This window comes from Mixophyes fleayi, chromosome 6 (genome assembly GCF_038048845.1).
Source record: "Mixophyes fleayi isolate aMixFle1 chromosome 6, aMixFle1.hap1, whole genome shotgun sequence".
Lineage (NCBI taxonomy): Eukaryota > Metazoa > Chordata > Amphibia > Anura > Limnodynastidae > Mixophyes > Mixophyes fleayi.
This window is the reverse complement of record NC_134407.1, coordinates 131,707,413-131,717,109: the sequence shown is the minus strand read 5'-3', so window position 1 is coordinate 131,717,109 and position 9,697 is coordinate 131,707,413. Positions and strand designations below refer to the sequence as shown.

At 34.4% G+C, this 9,697-nt stretch overlaps 1 protein-coding gene across 2 annotated transcripts in view; it reads left to right on the top strand.

The window, feature by feature from the left end:
• Positions 1 to 1,259: 1,259 nt before the first annotated feature.
• Positions 1,260 to 9,697, top strand: part of EYA2 (EYA transcriptional coactivator and phosphatase 2) — a 116,145-nt gene continuing 107,707 nt past the window's right edge. For both annotated transcript variants that reach the window (XM_075176447.1, XM_075176446.1), the window contains exon 1: positions 1,260 to 1,626. The gene's annotated coding sequence lies outside the window, so the exon portion shown is untranslated. The remainder of the gene's footprint in view (positions 1,627 to 9,697) is intronic.

Sequence of the window (9,697 nt, the reverse complement as noted above, 5' to 3'; positions counted from 1 at the left end):
TACCAGTATGTTTTTGGAGTGTGGGGGGAAACTGGAGCACCTGGAGGAAACCCACACAAACATGGGGAGAACATACAAACTCCACACAGATAAGGCCATGGTCAGGAATTGAACTCATGACCCCAGCACTGTGAGGCAGATGTGCTAACCACTAGGCCACTGTGCTGCCCAAATGTATTTTTGGCCACCATGCATCCTGGATATAATGGTATGCATTATTACAACTGTTATTTGCTAATCTTATTTTAAAGTCTTTAAAAAAAAATATTCTCTTGATATTATTCTTTGTTAATTTATAAAGTGCCAACTTATTCCACAATGGTGTACAGGTGGGAAAAAAAACTTTAAGCACTGTATAGAATTGAATGGAATGAGAGCCCTATTCGAAAGAGTTTACAATCTAAAAGAAATAAGAAAGTTGGTAGAATAGCACGAGGGCATGCGTTCAGCGGTCAGTGTACAGATGCTTTCTGATGGGCCAGAAAATGAATACTGTGGGGAACAGTAGTATTAGTAAATGCATGTAGCTACAGAATGGTCAGGTTAGTTATAATATTATGCAATATTTGCAGTAGATGAGTATTTTGTAGGCAAAGAGGATTTTAATGACGGATGTTAATCCACCTCTGTAGTTATCACTGCTTAGTACAAGTGTGGTTTCACATGATTCTTGTGTTTTTAATATAGTCAGTGATATGTCTATATCTATATACTACTAAATGAGAGGCAATATGTTGTGTTTATGTCATGTAGTGACGCACCATCTAGAGCTGTATACAGTAATTTTGGGGGTGTACAACTCATAACTTTGCTGTTTGAAAAAAATGGGACTAAATTCAACAGACACAAAAAAAAAAACAAGACTGTAATCCCAATTACTTTCTGTGGTTTCAAACACAGATGATTCATTTTGAACTTATTTACTGCCATCAGCTCTTCAGTGAGCATTTCTTAAAACTTAAAAAAGTAAAAGCCTCTAGGGCACAGCTGGTAAATTCTTCGTGCCAGTATGACATTTTTTTGGTGTATTTTAGCCAGAAATAACCACAATGAAAGCAAATTTCTGCACAGTTTTTGGCTCTATACCCTTGTTGATGAAATAGTTGAACAGGGGTTGTTAAGAAATGAATATATAACAGATAGATCATTATAATACACTGCAGCATCGTCCTGTCCTACAAAGCATTTGGAGACCTGTCTGTTTAGGATTGAAAGCTTACTCAAGCCACCCCCTTCCTTATGTCTCTCTCCTCTCCCACACACCCTCCCCTCTCTCCAAAGCAGTCTGTCCATACCCTCCCTCCTGAAGTTGTAGAGGGCAGTCAGCACAAAAGCACCTGGACAGGAGGATCAACCGAACTTCTCACTTGTGTTTTGTATGTGCAGCTCTCCTTTGATGAAACCCAATAAACTTCAGAGCTAAGTGCTTGCCTTGAACCCACACTGGGGAGAGCTGAAGTACCAAAGCTGCTCTCCTTCTCTGCTCAATTGTGTGGATCAAGGGAGTCTACACAGCCTGAGTTCTGAGCCATCTATTTTCACACTGACTTCTTCACTCACTTGACAATCTGCACACCAAGCACACAGTACTTTGGCTGGAGAAACTGAGTCTTCTTCTAGACTGTGGTAAGTCCGTTGTTATCACTTTCTATTCTACTCGTTCAACTTCTGTGTCTCCTGGCTACGTCTTTGGTTTGGGTTCCAATTGCAAACTCAAAAGTTTATTTACACAGCATTTTCATATCATCATTTTATATATCCTGTGTATGTATGTATATGTGTGTGTGTGTGTGTGTGTGTCTATATATATATATATATATATATATATATATATGTGTGTGTGTGTGTGTGTGATTTTCTGATCAGGGTTATTTGTGGATGTATTTATATTTCTTTTCATTTACTGGATAATTTAGTTTATTTAAAAGTATATTTAAAACACTTTTTCATGCATCGCCAGAATAAAGGAACTAATGACCCATGTTATAAAATAGGATTGATAACAACACTGCTGTCATACAGAATTTGACAGTATTGTGTGGTAAAACACCACAACATGATCATTTTGCAGCGTATACTGATAAAAAGAAACAATGCAGTGAATGTTGGTCATTCTTTTTTTGTAAAAAAAAAACAAACAAAACAATAAATGAAGAAATTGTGTTGCAATCCATAAAAGGCACACAAGTGCAGTTTATATTTTATTAAATATGTTATATATATTTTGTTAAATTATATATATATATATATATATATATATATATATATATATATATATATATATATATTAGGGGCTGATTACTATAAGTTGAAAAAGTGAATAAACAGTGCAAAATAAATGGATGTTTAATAGCCCTACTGTGTAAGTTTCTGCTCTATTAAATGCCATTTATTATCAGCATGCAATGTGAAATTTGACAAAACTTTGGCCTTATTCTTGTTTAATATTTCTATATATAATATTCAAATACAAAAAAATAACCCAAAGCAAAATATACATGGTTTGTAGAGTAATGCACAGATTCACTTTCCAATAAGTGTAGTAATCATTCCATTATAGGCCAATTAATATATACAATTCAATAATCGTTTATGCATGTCAGGCAGTATTGGATAAAGCTGCTAGTTACATTTTAATCTGTAACAGAGCTTTTTAATCATTTTTAAGTTAAGTTTAAGTCAATGAAGGCAATAAAATGAAAAATGGGTTGCCAGCTGTTCGCTGAGGACTTTTCTTAAAATGATTTACTAGTCCTCAATAGGCAGTAGAATCGTACAGGAGGTTTTAAGTCATCAGCGGAATCTTATAAGGAAGTTATTAGTATTCCACCTTCAATACGGCTTTATTTCATGCTAACTCCATTAATTTTACAATATCCCCTCAGACTAAATTTGGTTGTTAAAATGTGTATACTGCATTGAGATATAACAGAAAGAACCTGTTTGAGGAATGCTGCTTGTAATTTACACAACACAACACATTATCATGTGAGTAAATGTAAGTATTCAGAAATTATTTGGAACATTTATTTCAGTTATTAAAATTGTAGGTGTTTTAATGTTTTTTATTAATCACAAAAAAAATGGTTTATATTATTACATATACAAATGACCAGGAAGAGGGTATAATAGTGTGCAAGTAGGGATATATTTACAAACACAAACCAGATTAAAATAACTTATTATCATAATCGTGAAAATAATACATATATCCTTGTATTTGGTATAGTAACATTTGACTACCAAGTATTAGGTTTGCTGTCATGGATGTTATCTGATTTTTTTTTAATGCAAAATGTATTAGATATATAGACAGATGTATTACAAATGTGAAAATATCTAGTTTCAGCAACAACAACAAAGCTAGAAGATTTTCATTCATGTTCTTGTGATTAAAAAATTCAAAAAATAAAATTTGCAGTGTAATTTAAAATACCAATACTTGGTGTATGGCTAATATATGATAATGGACATTTATAAAGTAAATATTATAGTTCTCAGATATTTCAGAATTACATTATAATATTAGGTATTGCATTAGAATATTAGGTAATTTACCTTTTATATTAGTTATTTGAATGGATGAAATAATAATTAGTTTTTCAATGGAAGAATATTTAATCTTTCTGTTGTTGTAGATCATTTATTAGAGTTAAAAAAAAAAGATTTCATGTGCATGAAATAATACATAAAATATGAAGATATTATTCCAATGCTAGTAATTGCAAGGTGTCATTACACCTAAAATAACCCTTTAAAATACTGCCCATCAGTTTGCCGAGACATATAAAATTGTGTCACATAGCCTTAAGGAAACGGTTTCTGAACTTCTTTAAATTGGGGAACGAAAGTGGTAAACTTGTTTTGATGCAGACCTTTCAGGTGATACGTGGTGAAGAGTGGTAGATACATTTGTGTTATCTTTGTCTACATTGCATTATCATAATATTTAAGTGATAGATGTTGCTTGAATAACTTCTTTGTTAGAAGAGGAAAATGCTGGATTTATTAAGACAAACGGCTTGATGCTTGAACCAATGCAGAGAAGTCCTGTGGATTTAGCAAATAGTGTGCTGTTGACAGAGAGGAATCCTTATAACAAACACAGCTCTTCCAAAGTTTACTCGCTACATTTGGATGCTAACAGAAGACAATCGGTAGTCCTGAAATTCTGAAACAATACGTTGTTTGCTTTATTTATAGATCTTAACTTGTCTAATGGTGTTTAACCAACACCCCCAAATTAATCAGGTGCCGATAAGCTATCCAATTAGCTGAATAATAACCACAGTGACATAGTGGTGACAGTGCCCTTACACAGTATCCCAAAGGTGATGACACTCCAAAAAGCATCCTTGCCTTAGACATTGTTTCACTGTAACAAAGAAAACTGATCGAATCATGATAGCTTTCAATTCACGTTTTTTCCATATGATTTATTTTATGTATAGGGAACGGTTTAGAAGAGTGAACTTTTTATTTATACTATTATTATTATTTAAATATATTTTTCTAGAATACTTTCCTTTTCAACACCAAAAGATATAAAACACTAATAATAGTAAGATGTAATATATTCTCAAACTAAGGCCTTGATCACTCCAATGCATTTTGTGTTTTCAACAACAAAAAAATACCTTGTCTAAAAAACCAATGCGTTATTGATTTGTGGAGCATTCAGGGACCTAGGTTGGGTTAAACGCAAATTGCATTCATGGTGTATAATACGCTTTTTGACTTCTGAACAAGCGCACAAAGCACTAATTCCGAAATAAGTGCATTGTGCGCATGCTCAGATGTAAAAAAGTGTATTATACGCCAATAGCGCAAATTGTGTTCAACTTAAAATAAGCCCCTCAATGTGTAGGAGTAGAAAACAGTAGCATGTAAATTGTTTTTAACGCACCATAGGGCTTTTCTGTACTCTTACACCTAGGTGTGAATGGGTTCATTTACAATAATGTACTTTAAATATAATATGGTTTTCAGGCAGTAACTAGCTTACAATCACATTTTACAATTGCGTTATTGTGAACAATTTTCTTTTTTTTTATTCAGCAAATGTTTTTTTTGACAAAAAAGTTTAAATATTAATGTTTTAATATATTATTACAAAATATTTCTCCTCTTTCTACAAATTATATCTGTGTTGCATAATTGGCTTTAAGGGAAATGAAATGTTTTCTAAGTCCCTTTAGCAGCAGAGAGAGTAATGTGGCTTTAAATCCATGGGTGTAATTAATTAGGAATTTAAAAGAACAGGGGATTTAACCTCAGCACTGCTGTCTTGTTTGAGGATTGTTTGGGGATATTTTAGCTTGCAGCTACCTAGCACTTAAGTCAAATCATTCTTCAGCGGTATTTTCAAGTTATTTAAGTGTGTAGACAAATATTGTATTTGAAAATATGTAGCCTAGTGCTGACACCATTAACTTAAAGGTGCACTGATGAATTATAAATCTCCAGAATAAATTATTGAAATTAAATATCGTAATATAGTCCTCTGGTAGGATGAGGTTTATTTACGTCTTAAATTAAATTATCCATAAAAATGTTTGTATGGTTAATATTGCATTTTTGTGTTGTTTAGCTCAGTGACTTGGGTCTAAAGTAGAATGTGACCAGCCAGGGTAATCAACATGTAGTGTACAAATTTCAGTGCATTCTGTGGGGTGGATGTGCTGCTCTTGTAACTTGTGTGTGTATGTATATATAAAATTTTAAATTTATTCACACACTTAAGTCAGAAGACCATATTTACCAGGGAATTTTCAACTTTTTGAAAGGGAATGGCTATCTTGAGCTCCAAGCAAGCATAGAGCAAAGTGTTATGGGTAGCAATGGTAGATTGACAGTCCTGCTTATTATTTTTAAGATTGAATTTCATGTGAAAAGCTGCACAGCACCAGGCATTTTTTGGCTGCCCTAAGTCAGCTTGATGTTCATGCTGCACAGGACAGGTTCTAGGGCTGATTCTGAATTACTGTTCTGTTAATGCTCCGCGGTGCTAGAGTACAGCCAGGAAAAAATCTTCCTCTGACAATACCATGGGGTGAGCTGCTATTAACAATTTAGATATGTCATATGACATTTCAGTCTAGTAAAACTGTATATCTATAAATAACATATTTTGTGGTTTCTTATTCATGTACCAAGCCCTTAAATTCTATTATTTTTACAGTGATCCTTCCCACTAATTCAACCCCAGACTTGCCAAGCATATATTCAATGTCATCTCCTCCAGATAAACCTGTAAGAAATAAACAATACATTTCAGCATTTCAGTAAATACACTGGGGCCAGGGTTTGATTCCGACCAGATCATTACCTGTGTGGTGTTTGTATGTTCTCCCCGTGTTTGCGTGAGTTTCCTCCGGGCGCTCCAGGTCCCTCCCACAATCCAAAAACATACTGGTAGGTTAATTGGCTTTGTGTGAAAATAACCCTGGTATGCGTGTTTTCATGTGGTAGAGAATATAGATTGTAAGCTGTACTGGGACAGGGACTGATCAAATGCTGGTTAAATGCAGTAAGATAAATGCTGCTTCATTTGGTGGTGCTATATAAAGGTTATCAAACAAACAAACTTTTTATTTTGGCCATAAAATTTTGCTTGAAATCAATAAATTTGAAGGTTATAGTAACTACCGGGAATATGTGAGATTTCAGCTCTTTATTTAATAAGGATATTTCATGCACGGTCCAAGCATTGGTAATAGGAGGGAGAGTGAGCATCCAGGTAAAGCATAATAGAGTTCGGATGAAATATAGAATACTAGCACCATGGAAATAATTATAATAATCTCTCAGAAGGGACGGAGAGACTTCTTACAGCTTATTGTTCCTCTAAACTTATATTTTAATCGAACCTTCTTCTGTTCCTAAGAATCTATGTATTTATACATGCAAAAATAAGAAAAAGAGAATATGACCTCGGACCCCAGCAAAGGGGAACGCAAGAGGGCTGACATTGTCCAAGTGCTGATGAGAATCATCACTAACTTTCCTGGGTTCCAAAGGCTTCCAGTCTGTAAGACTTCCTAAAGAGGCGGGTGAAATTCTGGACTTCATTAGAAGCTAGCCCATTTACTCCAATAAGCCCACCTGCTGTTTATATAACATCCAGTGAAGAGTTTATATTGCATCCTTTCTATCATCATATGATGTGTTTTCTCAGTGTTAGAACAGCTGGCTGGCACATTTCTCTCCCTACAGAATCAATTACTTTGGCAAGTGTAACATTTATAGCTAGAAACTATTGGGTTAACATTGCAGTATTGTCCTGCAGACGTGTAGTCCTGTTGTGATATTACGTTCTTAATGGACCAATGCTGAGTTTAAATTCATTTGGTTTGTTTCCACCAGGGGAATTGAACTCATCTACACACAAAACATTTGCAATGGCTGTTTAATGCAGTGCAAGCCAGTGCATCTGGTCTCAGTGCCAGTGTCTACTTGCAGTGACCTTGGGCAAGGCTGGAAATAATGTGGTTATAAGCTGTAGCAACATCTGAAGTGGGTTTTCTGTATGCAGTACCTGTGTACTTTATGTTACATAGGCAGTTTGTACGTAACCAAGACAATTTAAAGGAAAATTCTGCCCCAAATAATTTTTTATATGTAAGTTACCAGTGCACTGGTACCAAGTTGTCATGCTTGACAGTGCTAAGCTTTATCACAATACTCACATTGCTTGGACTAGTTGTGCTGAGATTTTTATGCATTGTTACACTCCCTTGTTTCTGCAATTACAGAAATGGTTAACTACGATTACAGAATATGTTCTCTAGGGGTTAGTGTGCAGATAGCTATAAGTTGGATTTTTCTCAGCGTGGTTGTTTGTTTTCGTAAAATTTTAGATTTTTGTTGGAATGTTTCAGTAAATCCTTCATATCTGCTTCTTTTGAACTACAACTCTCAGTATGCTCTGCAAAATAGAGGCTGTAAGAGACAGCTGTTGGTGCATCACCAGATTTTGTCTTAGGATCATAATGGAGTTAATGTACTAACTTAGGTACAAATGTGCAGTAACCCTTATGGGTTAATCAGTGATTAGCTTTCATTAGATTTCAGTAACCCGTATGGCAAATTAGTGATTACCTTTACTTAGCTTTCAGTAACTATTCAGTGATTAGCTTTCATTAGCTTGCAGTAACCCATAGTGACCAATTAGTGATCAGCTTTCATTAGCTTGCAGTAAAAAGATTAAAGCTGATTGGTTGCTGTTGGTTATGACGCATAAGCACATTTTCAGAAATGTGATAGGTGACCCTCAATATGTTAGGAAATGTTTTTTTATTAGTAAACTCTTTCCTTCGTGAGTGGAAGTATGGGTGTAAAAAATAATAATCCATGAATGCAGGTATTCCACATTAGAAATACTTAAAATCAAATGCAGAATATACAGACGTATTATTCTTTTGGATGTAAATCTCAGCTGCTTCTTCCATATCTCATGTCCCTCTTTTCGGTTTTTTTGCATATGTCAGAAAATGGAACTAATGACGACATATTTGTATACAATTTAGAGAGGTTAAACAGCGCTGTTACACACTATCATTAATGTAATAACAGCTCTGTTTATTCTTAAAATTATTCTGAATGTTGCCGACTGTCATATTTCTGTGAAAGTCTGTTTCACATCTCAAGTCACTGACTGAGGTCAATAAATAATCTGCCCTGTCAGCACTTGTGTGTATATCATACTTAACAGAAATACTTTCCGATAATAGACTATTCTTTTATCAGAAAATTGCCTTTGCAATCACTATTTATAAAGCTCAGTGTTGCTATCATTGTGGCAGCAAATTACCTATGTATCACTATCACACCTAAGAATGGACTTTATTTGCCTTTTTTATACCTTTTTTCCCCCTCAGGCGTCTTCCTTAGCAGATCGCTAAATGTGATTTTGCAAGGTTTTGGAACATGTAGGGTAACCATTAGTGAATACCTGGACACAATAATTAATACAGATCCACATTCAGAGAAGTCCCCTCACTTGGCTTGTGTTTTACCGAAGGTATATATATGTATATATGTCATATTTTCAGAACTACAATCTCTTGAAATGTAACCACACTTGGTAGTGTTTAGATTACAGTTCTGTATTTCCTGGAGAGCTTCTGGGAAAACACTTTATGTAAGTTCTATGTAAACTCCCAATACCACATATGATTGTTACTACAGTTACAGTAACGTACAAGTAAAGCTGGGTACACACTACAGAAAATGTCTCCTGATACAATATCTTTAATGAGTTGTGACACATGCGCTGGAAACTTGAAAATCGTGATCTTAACATTTATTTATGCTTATTAGCTGTGATCAATATGAAATAGAAAAAAGAAATCTAGTAATAAAACAATTTTACAGTAGAACTACAGGCCAACAATGTAAAACTCTTATTTTAAATCTCATGGTAAAAGGCAGTGATTAACGCGTGTTGTATCCCTATTTACAATCTCTGCTTCTACTGACTGGAAGAGGCCATGATGACCCTTCTATTAGTAGGAACTATTGTGTCATATATTCTGAGGGCAACAAAAATCAGAACAATTCTGCTAAATGTCTTTTTATGTAATAACAGGTAAGGAAGGAAAAATATATACTGGTACATAAATTACCGCTGTCATAGTAATTTATCTATTGGTCCACTTCAGTGACTTGAATACTCTATAGCCTTTCACAAAAATAT